Source organism: Chionomys nivalis, chromosome 12 (assembly GCF_950005125.1).
Source record: "Chionomys nivalis chromosome 12, mChiNiv1.1, whole genome shotgun sequence".
NCBI classification, from domain to species: Eukaryota; Metazoa; Chordata; class Mammalia; order Rodentia; family Cricetidae; genus Chionomys; species Chionomys nivalis.
The window spans coordinates 17,044,782-17,063,454 of NC_080097.1; positions in this window are offsets into that span (position 1 = coordinate 17,044,782).

The window sequence follows — 18,673 nt, forward strand, 5'->3', positions numbered from 1 at the left end:
TTGCTCGTATGTATGTTTTTAGGACCAAACACTTGGTACTTCATCTTGGGTAAGTATCTAGAAGGCTCATCTCTGGGGAGGATGAATTCTCTCTCCATCAGCAGTTATCAGGAACCCACATTTGACTGCTCCTTTGCAGCAGACATCAGGTCCAAGGAGGATATCACTCGTGTGGCATTGGGATTGGTCACTGATGTGAGAGGACTTGACATCCCCTTCCCAGCATCAGAACTTGTTTAGGAGTCTCCCTGGTAGCCTGGACCGGATGGTTAAAAATAGGGTTGCACTACAAGGCCAGATAGGCTTTGGCAATTGGAACCCTGTGGAATGGAAGGCGACCAGACCTTCTCATTGCTGAGGCGGGGACAGTGCTTCCTCCTAGAAGAGCGGCGAGGGCGCATAAAGGAAGAAAGACTAATGCTTGTGTCATTTACCTAACCGTGCGCTTGATTTCTGAAGAGTTTTGGTCTCTGTTGTTCTCATCTAGTTGTAATCTGAGTTATCCTGAACAAAGACCCTCCTCTTCAGTGAACTGCCTAGCAGCAAATACGGTAACACAAAGGAATGAGGAACTCGTCTTACCCGATCTTTTACAGAAATCTCACAGGGGAGAAAATTGTTTCTCTAGCCCTGCTGACTGAGAAAAGCACACAAAGCCACAATCAGGTATCAATCCAACATATTGTGTGTGTGTTGCAGGGGGTGGGGGCAAGGTTTCAATGCTATGTTGCTTTCAGCAAATGTTCTTAGATCTGGTCGCCACATCTCTCACACACATACATTGTTCTGAGCCAGAGGCATGAAAGGCTTACAAAGGAGAAGTGGGGAACAAGGCACAATCGAGGGTGTGCATTCAGCTAAATTTGCGGGAATTACTTGCATTGGCAACACAAAGTATAGCCAGACTGATTACAATGCTCTCTCATAGGTCAGTTAACTCTGAGTGGACTGGATTTACGGGATGGAAGAAGGATGAGTACACAGTCTCAAGGCACACTTGTTTGGTTACCGCTGGGTGGATGTTAGGTTTGTAAAGGGAAGCTTCATACAGTGTCTCTCAGAGAAACAATTCCCACAGAAGAGAATTGTCTGTGAAAATCAACCAGAAATTGTCAAGGACATAGTGTGACAATTGACAGTGTGCTTCCTAGTTCTACCAACAACCAGCAGAACCGTGGGGTTCATGCTTCAAGATGTGGCTTTGATTGTCCTGTTTGCCTCCCCTCATAGGCCTTTTATAAATACTCTTTAGTAATAATCTTCTTGGCCCTATTATTTGAACTCTGTTTATTGAGCTTCTTAAAAATTCATTTCTTATTGCCTAGAATAGTTCAAGTTTGAAAGGGTACTGGAGATGTTTGGAAAAGCCCTGCCTCCTGTTCCTAAACTTTGCATCTTTCTAGCAGAAGTAGCCAGAGCCATCATTACCCTTATCCTAACAGCAGATCTGGTAACTTCTTCAGAAGGGAATGGTAGGGGTTGAAAGAGTGCCAGAACCCTGTGGACAAGGTGCTGTTGATAGTAGACTATCATTTGGAAGGCCACCTGGCTGTCCTAGCTGTCAGCGAAGTGACTTTTAGGAAGGAAGCAAAAATCCCTACTGGACAAGAACCGACAGGAATTGCCCTGTAAAAACTGAGGTCAGGGAAATAGACTGCCACCCACAAGGACTGAAGCACAGGATGGCTTCTGGTAGAGACTGGAGGAACAACTAGGATACAGAGGTGATGGGAGGGTCTCCGTGGGTACCAGAAGCTGGCAGAAGCTCCTTTGGGCAGCGGAGTTCTCATTTCCTTCTCTTCTGTAAAAGTAGTGCCTTGGTGGACTCAGTGCTCCGTCCCCACCCTGGGTTTGACAGCTCTTCCGTGGTCAGTTCTTGTTACATCTCATTTGCTAGCACAAGCATTCAGACACTTAGGGTCCACCTGGTTCTACACAATGGAGAAAGGAACTGGGGAAATCACCCTTCCAGATCATTCCTTAAAAGAGGAAGGGAAGAAAGACTTTAGAGGGAAGAAGCCCGAGGATGGAGTCAGGCTGGCTCCTAACTAGCTCCTGGCCAAGGGCTTGTCTCTCAGATGCTCTTTGGAGAAGGAAGATTGCCTTCCAGACTCTCTGGTGATAGAGTTTCTGCCTCAGGCAGAAAACTTTGCTCAGGTGTCATTGTGTAGATCACACATTCTATGATTCTCCAATTCACTATGGGAGAATTTATGTCACTGATGTTTAGAGTGGCCTCACTGGACTGACAGAAATAGACAGCTGTTTTTGACATGAATTTTGTATGCGTATACATGTCTGTGTGTGTCTACATGCCTATGTGTGTGGGTGCACACATGCTCGTGGCCTTGTGTGGAGGTTAGAGAACAGATTTCGGGAGTTGATTCTTTCCTTCCATCCACGATGTGCGTCCCTGGTATCAGCCTCAAGCTGTCAGACACAGCAGCAAGTGCCTTTACCTCTGAGCCATCTCCCCACTCTCAGTTTCCATAGGGGACTGAAAACAGGTGGGGCTGGAGAGACAATAGGAAAGGGGGAAATGAGGTGATTAAATTTTTTGTTGCATAAAAATCATTAAGAAAAAACTATCTCAGTTTGAAATTCTGTTTTTTCTAGTTTAAATGTCTATTATATTTGCTCAGTATATTTGCATATACTAATGTAGAAACTTTCATTTTTACAAAGATACGCGGTGAGTGTTGTCACCATTATTACTATCAATATTTTTTTGTTTTTCATTTTTGAGACAGGGTCTTGTTTTGTAGCCTAGATTAGCCTCAAACTCCCAACCTCCCAGTCTCAGCTTTCTCAGTCCTGGAGTTGTAAATGTGTGCCACCTCATTTGGCTGTTACTCTCACTTTGAATAGGAGAAAGTCAAAACTCTGAGTGATAAAATTTATTTATTTTTTTGTGGTTGTTAGTTTTAACTCTCAACTTGACACAGCCTAGAGAGAGAGAGATAGTTTCAATGGGGAATCATGTAGATCCAGTTAGCCTGTGGACACAACAGTGGTCAGTGGTGGTTGTCTTGATAGTTAATTGAGGTAGGAAGACCCTTCTGAATGTGGGTTGCCTGAGCACTGGATTGGATAAGAGGACAGGAAGCCAGCTGGGCCCTAAGCAAGCCAGCAAGCAAGAAAACAGGAGTTTATTCATTCTCTTCTCTCTACTGTGGATGAGAACGCAACACAGCTGCTTGAGTTCCTGCTTTAACTTCCCCAAAATGGTGGACTTAAATACGGGATTGTAAGCCAATACCCGCCCCCAGGTTGCTTTTCATCAGGGTATTTCATTGCAGCAGAGGCGATGAAACAAAAGCAGTGAGGTTTGGAGATGGTATTGGCTACCGACTGTCCATGAAAATGAAGAAGTCACTATGATGCTCTTAGCTGTCTCACCATAGACAAACAACAGATGCAAGAGGCATGCATTAAGACAGGGGCATCTTCATGAAACATAGCAAATCAGAGTCATGTAGGTATGGTTATCTCAGAGGAAGATGAACAATGGCCAACTGGTTTACGAAAGGATGCTCAATCTCAGTAGTGGGCCAAATACACGTAGAGAACACAAAGAGATACTCATTTCACCCTCGGGGGGGGGTGGTAATAGCAGTAGCAGGAGTAGTAGTAGTAGGGGCAGGAGGAGGAGGAGGAAGAGGAGGAGGAGGAGGAGGAGGAGAAGGAGGAGGAGGAGGATGAGGAGGAGGATGAGGAAATGCTGGTGAGGGCGTGGGGCAAAGGAGAACTTGCACCTCTGTGGTGGGAAGGTAAATTAGTATAGCCATCAGAAGAAACAGGACGGGGGTTTGAAAGTTGAATTACTGTATCATTCACCAAACTCACTAGTGGGTTGATACTCCAAAGAAATGGAAGTAGTCCATTAAAGAGCCATCTAACTCCCACGTTCATTGTACTGCTATTCGCAATAGCCACGGGTGGAAACAAGCTGTGCCCATCTCGTGATGTATGTGCAGAAAGAATGGGACATACACAAAGAGCAATGCTGTTCAGGCACAAAGAATGCACACCTCTCAAAAGTGACCAAGAGGATGGCACTGGAGATGGCTCTGTTTTGTGAGAAAAGCACAGAAGGACAATTATGGCATGACCTCAATTTTCTGGGGAATGGTAAGACTTAATCTCACTGGGACTGAAAGTGAAGTGGTGGTTGCCAGAAGCTGGAGAGAGTGCAAGAGAGGACGGATGGGGAGAGGTTGATCAGAGGGTGTGAAGTTACTTAGGCTCAAAAAAAAGTTCTGGCAGAAAAGAAAACAAACAGCACCAACAAGAGCCCCAACAGAAAACCCAAGCAAACAAACAAGCAAGTTAAGAAGAACAACCAACTCTCACAAAGAGACGTTCTGGCCCACTGTTGAACAGTAGGGTGATATAGGTAATAGCCATGGATTACATGTTTCAAAAACCTGGAGAAAGGATTTAAAGCATTTTTACCATAAAGATAAATGATGCTATTGGAAACTGCTGTGCTAGGAAAACATGAAGACTTGAGTTTGGATCCACAGCACCTATATAGAAATCAGAGCATGGTGGTGTAGGCCTGTAACCCCAGCGCTGGAGAGGTAGATACAGGAGGATTTTCAGAGCTTAGTGGATAGCTCATCTAGCCAATCACAGAGCCACAGCAGGTTCAGGTGGTTCTTGTCTCAAAAGCATAAGGTGAAGGAGGACTGAGGAGTGACATCCAAAGTCAATCTCTTTTCTCTATGTACATGAGAACACCCATGCATGCACACCAACACACATAAACCTGCACATGGACACACATACAGTGAGCAGTGTTTGAGGAGATAGATTTATTTAATTGATTTCAACATTTCTCATGAACACATATGTCAAAACATCATATCCCACCAACATGCACCGTTTTATGCCTTTATACACCAGTTGTGAATAAATACTGTCACAACATGTTAAAAGTTTGATAAATGCCATGACTTTGTTCTTTTAGAACTAAATAGCTGTCAGAGCTTTTGTTTTCCAGCAAAATCATGTTGATCAGTCTTCTGGACAAAGCAGTGTTGGGTGTAGCCCAGTGGGGACCCACAGAGTGGAACTGAAACTGCCTGTTTACAGTCGGTGTTGGCACATCTTCAGAGTCACTATGAAACCCATGAATGACCTCCACGCAGAGCCACATGGCTCAGGGGCTTCAGGTTGTCTGGCGCTCTCTCTCTCTCTCTCTCTCTCTCTCTCCCCCCCCCCCCCCGTGTGTGTGTGTGTGTGTATGTGTGTTTGCACGGGAGGGCAGGGAGGAAAGAAAGAGAGGGAGGGTTCATTACAGTGGTTGTCACAACCCTGTAGAGGCTAACAGGCCCTGGGATAAGCAGTTGATAAACTGGAGACCTGGAGGAGCTCTTGGGTAGTGCCAGGATGCATCTGAAGACTAGAGAATATGAAGCCAATACTGAAGGTCTAGCTCAAACACCAGCAAGACCGAGACTCAAGAAGGGCAGCTGTGTTCTGCAAATCTCTTCTTGCCAGCTCAAGGGCTATGTGGGGGAAGAATTTTCCATCTGCTCAAGGAATGCCTGTTACTGACTGGATAAGAGCTATTCATATTGGGGAGGATAATGTGCCTTACTCAGTCCACTGAAGCAATAATCTGTTTAATTTTGTGGATGGTCAGAAGAGCTGGCTTGGGGTGGGTGTTTCTATTTCAGTTTCCTTTCTCTGGCACTGCCTTTCCTTCTTGTAATGCTCTTGAGCAAAATCTTATGATTCAACAATCAGGGTTGTTTCACTTTGTAGTAAGCTGACATTTTAGGAGAAGCCCAACCGCCCTTCATCCCCTAGGTTATTTGTTTGCTGTTCACTTGGTACATAGTCACCAAATGGCAAAAATAGGGAGATGCTTGTTTGGTTTCCCTAAGCTGCACCCAAGCTCTCTCTTTTTCTGCCATTGTTCTGGCTGCATTCTCCACAGCCCTTAGAGAAGACAAGAGATCAGATTTTAACAAAGAAAGTAAACATGAAAATGAACGGATCACTGCAGATCTGATGCTTTCTAGAAGTCAAACACAATAGCACGAGTAGAGTTTAGTGTTCTTCATTTCCAGTATAAATGTGTCAGGTGTGTGTGCACAAGTTCATGTGTGGGGTTTCACGTGCACAGGTGTGTCTGTGTGCATATGGAGGAAAAGGTTCAGGAAAAAATATGAAAATGCATTTATAGTGAATTACCATTTACATTGTGAAAAGTCACGAGTCTGTGTTTACTCTGCACGTATGTATGCCACTTCTGCATTCTTTACCAACTTATTAAAACCTGAGTGGAATTTTACAGACCTGAAGGAAAGGATTGAGTTCCCAGGTAATGAAGTGAGGAATAGGATCCACTGAATAAATACACAGCTATACAATCATTTCATTTATTTATTTATTTTTGTTTTGAATTTTTTTTTTTTTTTTGGTACAGGGTATCTTCACGAAGCCCTGGCTGTCTGGGGTCTCACTCTGTAGACTAGGCTGGCCTCAGATTCACAGAGATCCACCTGCCTCTGCTTCCTGAGTGATGGGATTAAAGAAGTGCCCCACCACCGGTAGAAATTACTCTTAAGTGCAATCAACTCAGCATAGTGTGTTGTGAAGAAAATCTCCCTATTTGTGGGTGCTCAGACTGTTACCAATCAATTAGAATTATTTTACCTTAAAGAAAGATACTGTGTATGGTTTTCTCAGGAGCAGAAAATAGTGCGGTGTTGAGTCCTAGTTAACCAGAGATTGTTGAGGGATTATCTGCAGGCTGTACTGCCTTACACTGGATTCTTGATAAAAGCAGGATAAAATGGATTTTCCCTATTTAAATAAATTTGGCAGACTCTAACTAGCCTGTTTAGAAATGTTTTATGCACATGTAGGAGGCAGAATAGAAGCAAGGCATGCCATTCTTTTGAGCTACATGTAAATGTAAAACTGTAGTGTAGACTTCTTTACAGGGAGAAGGGAGACCCGGGTTCATCCCTTTGACATTTCCACATCACACCAAAGACTTCGCTGAAAAGTCAAGTCTTTTTCTTCATCCCAGAGAACTTTTTTTTTTCTGTCTGTAGTTTTAGTTCCTTGTCTATTTCTCTTTCTGAGTGCATCCGATCGATGGTGTAACTAAGCTCTCATCCTCCACGTCTCCACAATGGAGTCTTGCCAGCTGCATCTCTCCTACATTTCTGTTCAGCATTCTGATAGGATTAGATCACATGGCTTAGTGGTCTAATCCCCTTGGTTGTGTCCATTCTGCTACCTAGTTCTGTAAATGACTTCCTTATTTCGGTGATGTGTTACTTGAATTTCCATCACTCTATCAATGTACGTGAGCTCATTATCTTACAAGGCGCAAGTTTGCTTTGGAATCTCTAGTTGTGTTATGATTTGCTGACCCTAACTGTTGGAGCCAGGAAATAACATTGTGAGGGAGTGTGTCATGAAGCAAAGCCACCTTCACTTAGGTGGCTAAACAATGAGTCAGTGAACAAAGAGCTTGAGGGGTTGGTGTGTCACAATCCCCTTCAGGGGCACACCCTCCCTGATCCAAACACTTCCTTCTAGGTCCTACTTCTCAAAAACCCCACCAGCTTTCATCAGGATCACCCTGAGGACTAAACTTTTAGCACATGGACCTTTTAGGGATGCTTGGGATCTAACTGAAGCAGATGATCATGATTTTATCTGTCTGTTTGTTTGTCTGTCTATCTATCATCTATCTATCTATCTATCTATCTATCTATCTATCTATCTATCTATCTATCTATCTATCTATCTATCCATCTATCCATCTATCTATGTATCTACCCATCCACCTACCTACTTATTCATTCACTAATTCATTCATTCATTTTATTAGAATTCTTTCTTGTTTGCTGATTAACAAGCTTTCTCATTTTTTCTTTATACTGCAACTTCTTAAAATCTTTGAGAAAATTCCTTCAGAAATAAAAGTTTTCTCCTAGGATCAGAACCAGTGCTTCATCTCAGTTCCTCTCTCCAATGCTGTGGGGACAGCTCATGTCACATGATTCTGTTGTTCTTCTGTGTGCTGTATCCTGTGTTACCCGGATCACTGGTGTTGAGATGGGACTCTTGATGGAAAGATCTCTGGTTGTGGCAGATGCACCTCCTGTCTTCTCAGTTCCCCACACTGCCATGACCGTCCTGAGCCTTGGAAGTCAATTTGAATAACAGTCGGAAAGACTCTCCCAAGAACACATTTATCAGAGAATAGCAGAACATGGCCATGCATCTGTTATGATTAACTACGTATTCCAGAAGAGTGAAGCACAATGAAGGTTTTCAAGGTGAAATGAGGTATATTACCTATGGTATTTTGAGAAAACCCTTAGCTATAAAGATGGATAGCATTAGTCCAAGATGTAATGACCATTGTAAGTGAGACATTCTTGGAGAGGACCATGTGTGTGAGGCTGTAGTGGCTTCTGTCCAGGCTGTGGGTCTCGCTCTCTTACTGTGAATTGTGATCATCAGGCAGAGATGCATAAAATTCCGTATGATGTTAGATATCTATCACATTAGGGCTCTACAGAAGTGATTCCTTCGATTCTGGCAACTTGTACAGGCTTATGAGGCCTCTCCTGATCGAGCAATAAGGAAAGCTCCTTATTCCTCGGAGTCAGGTAAAGTAAGAAATGCTAGCCAATTTGCAAACCCAGCCAGGCTGCCACGGTTAGTACCACTTCCATGTCACACTCGCACATTGCATACTTCACTTTCAGTGAGTGTTTGTCACACTCACACATAACATTGCAAACTTCACTTTCAGTGAGTGTTTGTCACACTCACACATGACATTGCAAGCTTCACTTTCAGTGAGTGTTTGTCACACTCACACATGACATTGCAAACTTCACTTTCAGTGTTTGTCACACTCACACAACACATTGCATACTTCACTTTCAGTGAGCGTTTAAAAAGCCTTCAACCTGAAAGACTCCTGACCGGTCTCTGCTTTACTCACTGTCTTCTCATTGCATTTATCTTATTAACTTTTTAGTTACAATAAATGCTCACAAATCACCTTTATCTTATTGACCTTTTAAGCTTCTTTTTAGATAAACATGATGAGAACATACATCACAATTCAGTCAGATATTCTTCAGTTTTACATTTTATACTTTTAATGCATCAGCTTCATCTAGTCAATGAGTGAGATTCGTGCCTGTCAAAGCCTCTCAAACTCATTACACAGTCAAACACAGTCTGTGAGTGGCAAAGGAATGTTAGTGATGTTGGACACGACTTCCCTCTGAGTCCAGCAGCTTCCATCTTCAAAAGTTTATGTGTATCCACTTGCAAAAGATCACGATAGCTGGGCTTGTTGACTGTTGACATTCCCTCACAGAAGAAGGGCAAGGTGATGGTTGGTGGATCCTCCCTGACCCTCTAGCATCCCTGCTGGTTTTATCCAGCTATACCCTAATTGCAAGTAAATTCAGTGTCTTGGGGAAGGGGTTAACGCATATAGGCTGGGGAACATTAAGGGGAGGGATCTCTGTGTAGCTATGGGGAAGCTGCTATCCATGGTGGGTAAAGACTTTTGCAGTATAGTTGCTTTGGTGGTCAGTCTTGCTACTGTCGATAGCCTCACATCCATGCTCTGTATTTAAGCCCAGGAAACTCATTGGGTCCCCAGTGGGAGCCAATAGAATTGAACTTTGGTTTGCCATTGGAATCTTACAAAGACATGGTGGAGTATTCCCCAACCCCTTGGCAGGGAGAGAATTCTCACAACCCTGTTCCAATGACAGAAGTTCTGTCAGTTGGAATGTTTGTCATTACTCACAGTGCATACATAGGCTGTGTCTTTGTTTAATGCTATTTTAATATCTCCCCATAACTTTAGAAAACCAGAAATAGCAGTGCAACCTCCCAGGATGGTTTAGAGATGTGGGGCTTTCCGCGTGATCACTTTGATCTGGTTTTGCAGAGTTCTCACTTAGCCCTGGTCTCCTTCCCCTTTCTGCATTCCTTGTTCTGCACAAAGAATCTTCCCTTTGTCTTTTCAAGACTTTGAAAGTGCTTTTATTTTTCAACAGGATTATGTGTATTATACATGACGCATTTCAGTCATTTCGCCCCTCTTTGCCTTCTCTCATCACCTCCCAGTTCCTACTCAAACTTCCTTCGGCCTGACAATTCCCAGCCTTCCTCTCACATCTTCTTTTGTGTTTAAGCCTCTGAGTTTAGCTGTAGTTTTCTACGTGAGCACGGGTGGGAAGTCGTCAGTGGTCAACCTCTCAATGGCCACATCACTGAAGAAAGTCACATCTCCTGTCTCCACCATTTACTGTCAGCTGTCTTCCAGGAAGGAGCAGGTGTCACAAGTGCTTCTCTCTCCCATGATGAAATCGCGACAGATTCAAACTTGTGCAAGCCTTGTGTGGGTAACCACAGCTCTAGTGAGCTCATGAATGAGTGAAGCGGCTGCTTTGTGTCCAGGAGATGTCTTCTGCAGAGCATCTCCCCATCCCCTCTCTGTCTTCCACGATGATTCCCACAGGACTGACTCTTTCCCTGTCTCTCCTTCTATGCACTGACGCTCATTACAGAGAAAAGGAAGGATGTTATTCTTTTTCTCCAGTTGAACATAATTAATAATTTAAACTGGTTTGCATTTTTTTAATATTCTCTGACAGTGGTTTTATTTCTTGAATTAGTACAATATTATTTTGTTCTTCTCAACTAAAACTATTGGCCTTGATCTGGGCTCGTGAAAATAGGGATGACTGAAATCAACGGAGAACATTCTCTTTGTGAGAAAACACTGTGCAAAGCATGCTGGGTATGGATAAGTGAGCCGCTGGCAGAATCTCATTATATTGAGAGCCTCCTAACACAGGCACAGTCCCTACAAGCAGAGAACGAGAGTATGCGCTTGGAAAGGGATGTGCATCATAAACCATCTGCCAAGAGAGCAAAGACTGTTGGCAACCTCATGCTTTTGTACAACCGGGGACAACATGCCTCTGCATGCCCATTGCCAAGATAACTAGTCCTCAAGCAAAATGACTTCACATGCCATCTGTCACAGTGTCCATCTTAACCTCACCAGCTAATTGAGGTGACCAACAGTTATAGGTAACTGGCTTTGTTCAGAGAGAGAGAAAAAGTTTCTCAGATTCTTATGACAGGAGAGTTTTGCGATTTGGAGACATCCATGAAAGTTAGGCTCCCGCCTTTCCACAGAAAGAGAGGGAGGGAGGGAGGGAGGAAGTGAGAGAAAGAAAGAGAGAGAGTTAGAAGTTCTAGTTTCTAAAATAAATGAATTAAGGAAAGGGGGTGGAGAAGGGGAGAGGAACTGTCTGTTACTTTCAATAGGGATAAATAAGTCTCCTTGTTAGCCTCTGAGACAGTGAGTGGCAGACGAGAAATGAGTGCGTTTGGACACGGGGACTGATGCCATTTTAGCCAGCACGGACAGCAGAGTCTACATCCAGAGTTCTCTCCTCGGTGTGGGTAGATCTTCTATGTGTTTCTTTCTTGTGTGCTTCAGAATTGTTTAAAAGATATGTGCTAACAACCATTGCCCTAGAGATTTTGTTCAGAAAGCTTTCATTCATTGGGTACACACCCAAGACTTTCTTCTTGAAAAGTTAAGGGTAGCATCTCCCTGGTAGAGAATGGTTGTGGTGTTGGTTTTCAGGTTTTCATGAGTAAGGTTAGGGTTATTGAATAGATTCATGGACTTGGCCTCTTGTGATCTCCCTCCGTGACAGTCGGGGAGTAAAGGGAACCTACCCATGAAAACACAACTCTCATGTTGCCTGATATGTTGTAATGCATTGTGTAAACAACAACAACAATTAACAATGAAGAAAAGCATCTTGGGAGGGGTTTGACAGTTTTCATTCCTTCAGAGTTACTCGATGGTACCCATATGGCAACCCCAGGGTAGCACTCTGAGGACATGGTCTTAGGCTGTGTTCCTGAAGCCTGCGCCACAGACAATCCAAAAGACTCCCAATATACACCGGCTCCTAGTAATCTTGAAGGGACCCCCACATAGTAGGGTACTCCCTCCTAGATCTTTGCACAGACCACACCCAAACATCTATTTTCACAGAGAGATCTTTTATTAAGTGGGAAAAAAGTGGAGTGTCTGATTTATGACCCAGAAATTTCTCTGAGGCAGAAACAGCAGAAAATGACCTTGCAGGTATGATTTTTAAGAAGAGAAAGGGGAATCTGAGTTAGAACGGGCTAGGACTTGATGATGTGTTTTGATTGGGCATGCTAATTAGGGTAGCCAAAAAGAAGGCCTTTCACTACCAGACTTCAATACTTTGATAGCCAGATCTTGGTGATCAGCCTAGGGATGAGCCTGGCATAAAAAGGTGTTCAAATAAAGGAACAGACCTTTGTGGCTAGCTTTAGGGATGTTGCCTATGTTTTACAGGGAGAGGGAAGTGGGAAGGGCAAGGCCTGCCTCTGCCATTTTTGCCCTGCTCTGGTCTGCTAGAGCCCTTCGCCAGGGGAGAAAGGAAGATGCTCTGCAATGTCTCTTACTCTTTTCCTGTTGGACTGGCAAAGTGTGAGAATCAGAGTTGGAATATTTTAAAAACCAGTCAACAGTTAAGGGCCCTTCCTGCTCCTCTGGAGTAATGTTGAGATCTCCATTTAGAGCAGAGCCTCCCACGTCCCTCATTCTCAACAGTTCCGTCAGTTATGCCTCTCTGCTGCCCGTTGCCATCAATGCAAAGCATCTTCGACTGTTGACATGTTTTGAAGCAGTCAAAAAAGACGAGAAAAGAAAAGACAAGAGAAAGTAACAGGAATAACAGCAAAGCCACTACTTCAAATGAGAATTGTGAGAATGCTCATTCACACAGAATTGGGAATGTAATTAATGAGGATTTCAATGAAAGCTTCTGTGATATTGGTTTTGATATCACTGCACAGAGACTTCCCAATGACTTAAGCAATTCCCATCTTATACTTAGCTTTAAAGATGGCTACAAACAGAGATCAAGGAGAGGAGGTGACTTTAAGATTGTATAACCAGATATGCTTTTCTCTTCTAGATCCATGCATGAGTTTTTAGTAATCATTTTAGTCCAGTTTACAGAAGAAACCAAGGTAAAACAGCTGGCTGTGCTGGGTGTGGTGGCACATAACAAGTGTGGTGGCACTTGGGAGATAGAGGCAAGAGGGTCAGATACTCAAGGGCAGCTTCAGCCACATGGTGAGTTTGAGGGTAGCCTGAGTTAGATGAGACCTAGCACATTAAGAATGTAAACAAAAAAACCAAACCACACTGTTGTGATGATCAGTCATAGATCAAATGGTGAAAAATCAGGGGTCTCAAAAATCAGTAGTCTTCAGCTAAATGTACTCAGAAATAAGTACATTTGTAAAATAATGTACTCAGTAATAAGAAGATAAATGTTAAACATATATCAGGTTTCTTTAAATTTGTTGTTCTTTTTTTGAAATCAGGAATCAGTCTAGAAACACACTTAGTATGTCAGTTGGCTACAGACAAAAGTTATTACTGTAACTTCCTTTGCATGAATGCCACAATTTCCAAATCCCTCACATGGCTGACTGCGCTTCTGGGCAAGTTAGACTGTAAATAACCCACTATGTGCAAATCAGGGCAGAACTCAGACTGTTGATGCTCAGAAATGTGCACTCCAGTGACCCCACATTTGGTTTTGGTTCTTTGGCCACTGACTCTCAGGCAACTCAGACTAGCACACTCTCTACATAGCCAAGGGTGACCCTGAACTTCTGATCCTCCTGCTTCTGCCTCCTGAGGGCTGGGATTGCAGGCATACAACATCACACCCTGTGAAAGCCAGGCGAGCTCTCTCCTAACAGAGCTATATTCCCAGCCCAGAGATCGCCCTTTGGATGGCACCCTAGGGTAGAAATAGGGCCAGGGGATGAAATGATAAGGGGGGAGGGGTTTCTTGTTCAAGATGTAAGAACCAAAGGCCTATGGTGATGGAGAAGTGAGTTGAAGGTAACTTAGTTTTCACCAAAGTGTTAGAGTGGAGATGAGGACCGTGGGTGTTGGGCACAGCCTTAGATTAATAAGGACGTTGAACTGGGTGACTTCTATGGTCTCTTCAACTCTAGGTCAGGAGTACTTGGAATCACAAAAATAGGTTCTTCTTATTTTAGAGGAAAGCAAAATCAAACCCTCAGTGGGTCCGAACTCTAACTAATTAGCATCATAACAAACCATCGAACTGAATAGGAGTTCCCTGTAGGCGTTTTTGTTCTGCAAATATTTCAGGTATGCCGATTAGAAATTATATGCCATGGTCTAGTGTTGGGGACACAGGGAGTTAAAAAATGGTCTCTGTCCCTGAGAAAGGTGAGTGAAATCATTAAAAACAGCAGAAACCAACGATATTGATGGCAATAATAGTAACAACAAAGCAAAATACTGTATATTAATTAGGAACACAGTGTGAAATGGCTACGAGTCTTAATGACTTTATATTAACTTATAACTATATAGTCTTGATGCCTTTATATTTATTAATTTATAACTATATCACTATAACTGAGTGAGATGGTTACATCCTGTTTACAGAAGGAGAAATAGGAGGCAGAGCAGAATTAGTTGCACTGTTCCCACTTAGTAGGTGGTTGGCAGGCTTGGAGGCAGTATGGCTTCAGATCCTTGTTCTTGAGCCCAGACCTGGCCTTCCTTACGCAGCACACATTCTCTGTAGCCCACACTGGACTCCCCTGATTTCCTCCTCCCCCCAGCCTCTCTCACTAGATTCCTCTAGACCCCCATGGTTCCTCTTCCTCAGACCACATTACAATGCTCTCCCTGAGCTCCCATGGAGAACCTCTTCTCTGGGTCTTGCTAGATCTTGTGTTCCTGGACCACAGACTCACGGTTGTCTCTGGCTCAGACTTTTGCTGCCTCTCAGAGTATCTCTTCCTGGATGCCCACAGGCTGCTGGTGCTCTGTTGACTCTGATAAGAGGCATCATTTCCCCCCTGATGTGTCCTCCTCTTGGGTGTGCTCTGTGCCTGACTTGAGTCCCATCATGTTAGAGAAGTCAGGGTTGTCTTTGGCTTCACAGACAGAATCTCTTGTTACCAGGTTTTGGGGTATTTTAATTTTGCACTGACTATTCCTCTTATGGAGACCCTGATGATTTTATTTTTAATCACTTAAAAGGCCTCTTGAGTAGTTTCTCTGCCTTTAATCTTTATTTTCTTTAATTTTAACTTTTGAGACTGAGTCTCACTATGAGGACCGGGCTTGCAGCTTTTCTGTTCCAGCTTCCCAAGGGCTAGGAACACAGGTATGTACCACCATCACTCAGATTCTTGTCATTTTATCCATGACAGCAATCTCTTTAAAACACACATCTTTTCTTTTTCTGAGACAGGGTCTGTATAGCACAGTCTAGTCTCAAACTCACAATGACCCCCTGTCTCAACCTCTTAGGTAAATGGATCACAAGCAGCCCACAGATAATTAAAAGTTTGTCTTATTCCACAGAATTATAATACAAAGTAAAGATTTTTGTTTCTGGCTTTTCCATATTTATAATGTGTGTTGATTATAATATTTATCACCATTATTCTTTATTGTTCTCCCTTCTTTTTTTCCTTTCCAATATACCATTGTTTTACATTTTGATTTAATTTAATTTTTAGCAGTGCTAGGGTGGAGCCCAGGCCCTGATGCACGGCAGGCAAAGGCTCTACCGAGTGAGCCACACATCCCCAACCTAAAACACAAATCTCACACTTGCATAAATAAACCCTTCAAAGGCTTCTCACCGCTTGTAGAAGTGTTCTTTAAATAGGTGGTTCTTGAGCAAGCGCCCCAGAGCCATGAACACTCGAAAAATAGAAGATTTCTGGCTCTTTCCCAGACTCACTCTCTCAGGGCCCCCTGGCAGTGCAGCTTGTAGACAGGTCTTCCCAGCGTGACTCTCAGTTGAGTGATTAGATAAGTATTCTAAAATGATGTGGGTATTCTAATGTCTCATCGTCTCTCCAGACTCACCTCTTTCTTGTGTAATCTCTCCAAGTTCCAGAGATCGCTGCTGTGTTATTTATTTACAGTGCTGCGGGTTAAATCCAGGTGTGGGGCTTGCATTTATCCCTGGGCTGTGCCCCCAGCTCTGTCCTACTGTGTTTTCTGTCTAACCACAGGGATGAACAACTCCCCTGGGGTCCTTGCCACAGATCCTACCATCCAGGCTACCTTTCCTGCCTGCATATTGCTGATGGCCCCTTCCGCTGCCCATCTTAGGCTCCCAGTTTTACAATAAGGCATCTTGGCAGCTTTAGTCTCCAGACTCAGTCATTTGCACCCCCTCAAAGCATCCCACATTCTCTTGCGTACACTTTTCAGTCCTTACAACATCGTCCTGAGTTTCTTTCTTCTTCTCTAGCTTAGCTTTTGATCACAGGTCCCGTGTACCAGCCGCCTTTCCGTTCCCAGGTCTGGCTACAACTTCTGCGCTGCAGTAAATGCTCCTTAAGAGTGTACCACAGCGAATGAAATTAAAGTGTAACCGTGTGACAATACAGGGTACACAGAACCGCAGAGCGAGGGATTGTACAACTGCTTGGAAGACCCCAGAAGAGGTCCCAGGATGCACGACAGCATGTTGAGATCTTGAGAGAAAATGACCAGGAGAAACACACTAGGTGGAGCCCAGCAGGAAAGGTGCTGCTGGCTGAAGGAGCTTCCTGGGAAAGCAGAGACCCTTGGTATAGTTCCACCCAGGTGACCTGAGGGTGGCCTTGGTGAGCCTGGCAGAAGGGAGATACAGGACTCCCACACCAAGCTAAAGAGGCTCTTTCAGTCCCATAGTACTCGAGAACTCAGGAGAACAGTGCCACCTACTGTATGCACTCAGGTGACTTCCCGCCCACTGAGTGCAAGGAACTGGGCAACAGACAGGACACCGCGTTTCCAATTAAAATTTCTCTTAGAGGCAAATGAAAAATGTACAACGAGCAGAAATGAATGTTAATGAAATTCGTGGCAAATTGTTGTCACAAAGTGCTTATAAAAGGGTCCCATTCTTATAAAAAACAGAGTGAAGAGACAACTCACAAAACCAGAGTAAATATTCTAGGCCATAACGTGGCAGGGGTCTGATGTTCAAGATACACAAGGAACTCAAGCTACCTATCAGCTTGAGAAAATGTGTAATAATATCGGCAAGTGACCTCGACAGGTGTTTCTCAAAAGGAAACATACGAGTGGCCAATAGATCCCTGGAAAAAAATAGCCTACATCTCTAAGGGTCAGAGCAGTGAAGATTACAACCCCAGGGAGGGGTCCACCTCGTTCATATTAGATGGGCTGCCGTCTAAGAGGAAAACTGTCAGTGAGGTTGTGGCAAATGGTGCCTCTGTTTTCATGAAGCCGCTCAAGATTAGCTAGACATTCTGGAAAACAGTAAAAATTTCTCAAAAACAACAACAACAACAACAACAAACCCAACCCCCTAAAATAATATTACTACATGAGTGTGTGATATCTTACTTTTAGGTTTATGATCAAAAGAATTGAAATCAGTATTCAAAGGCGTGTATGCACGCACACATTTATTAAGCAGTATTTACAAGAGCCACCATATAAAAGCAGTCTGTGTCTACCAGCTGATACATAAAGAAAAACTGGGACTGGATAGATGACTAGGCAGTTAAGAGAGCTTGCTGCTCTTCCAGAGGACCCAACTGGTTTCCAACATCCACAGGTGCCTAGAATTCCCGCTCCAGGGCCTCTGATGCCCTCTTCTGGCCTCTGATATATTATTAATTATGACAGCTTAACCTTTAGCTTAGACTTGTTCCCAACTAGCTCTTATAACTTAAATTAACCTGTTTCTATTAATCTACATTCTGCCACGTGCCTCTTTACCTCTCCTCCCTTCTGCACATCCACCTTCCTCAGTGTCTCGCTGGCATCTCCCCACATGCTTGAATTCTAACCCTGAGTCCTTTTCTCTCCCTGAAAGTCTTGCCTATTCTCTCATGCTTAGCTCTTAGCCATTCAGCTCTTTATTAAACCAATCAGATGCGTCAGGCAGGCGAGGAAGAACAGCAAGACATCTTGGTCAAATGTCCCACAACATGGAGTGACGCAGCAATGAGGAATGAGCCCTTTGTGTTTTAGTCCAGTTTTCCTTCCCTTCCCTCGCCTCCCTTGGCAAGCTGCTGACCCAGCATCCAGTTGGGAAGGGAGGACTTCCTAGTCGTCCATTTGCTAATGGAGTGGAGCTCTTGTTCCCGCGCCCTCGGTCTGGGGGAAGAGGCGGGTGTCTTGGGACCTGGGGCATTCTTCTGAGATGCGAGAAAGGATAGCAGGGAACCGTTTGTGAGGAAAAGCCGCAATTGGCAGCATGGAAATTGGAACAACAGAATAGGAATTCCTGGGCCCCCAAGAAGAGACTGAGATGAGAGGTGGGGCATTAGCAGCCACCAAAGGGCCAGACAGTCCTGGAAAGGGATTAGGCAGCAATGCAGACTATGCAGCAAGTCCACGTGTTTATATTATGACACCTCAGCCATCCCTAAACACACATGACACCTAGTAGTTACATCAACTAAACACACATGTGCACCTAGAGGCAACACAGATGCTTGGGACTCAGTATTTTAATGAATTGAAACAGTTCAGACTTTCCTTTCTCTGGTGACT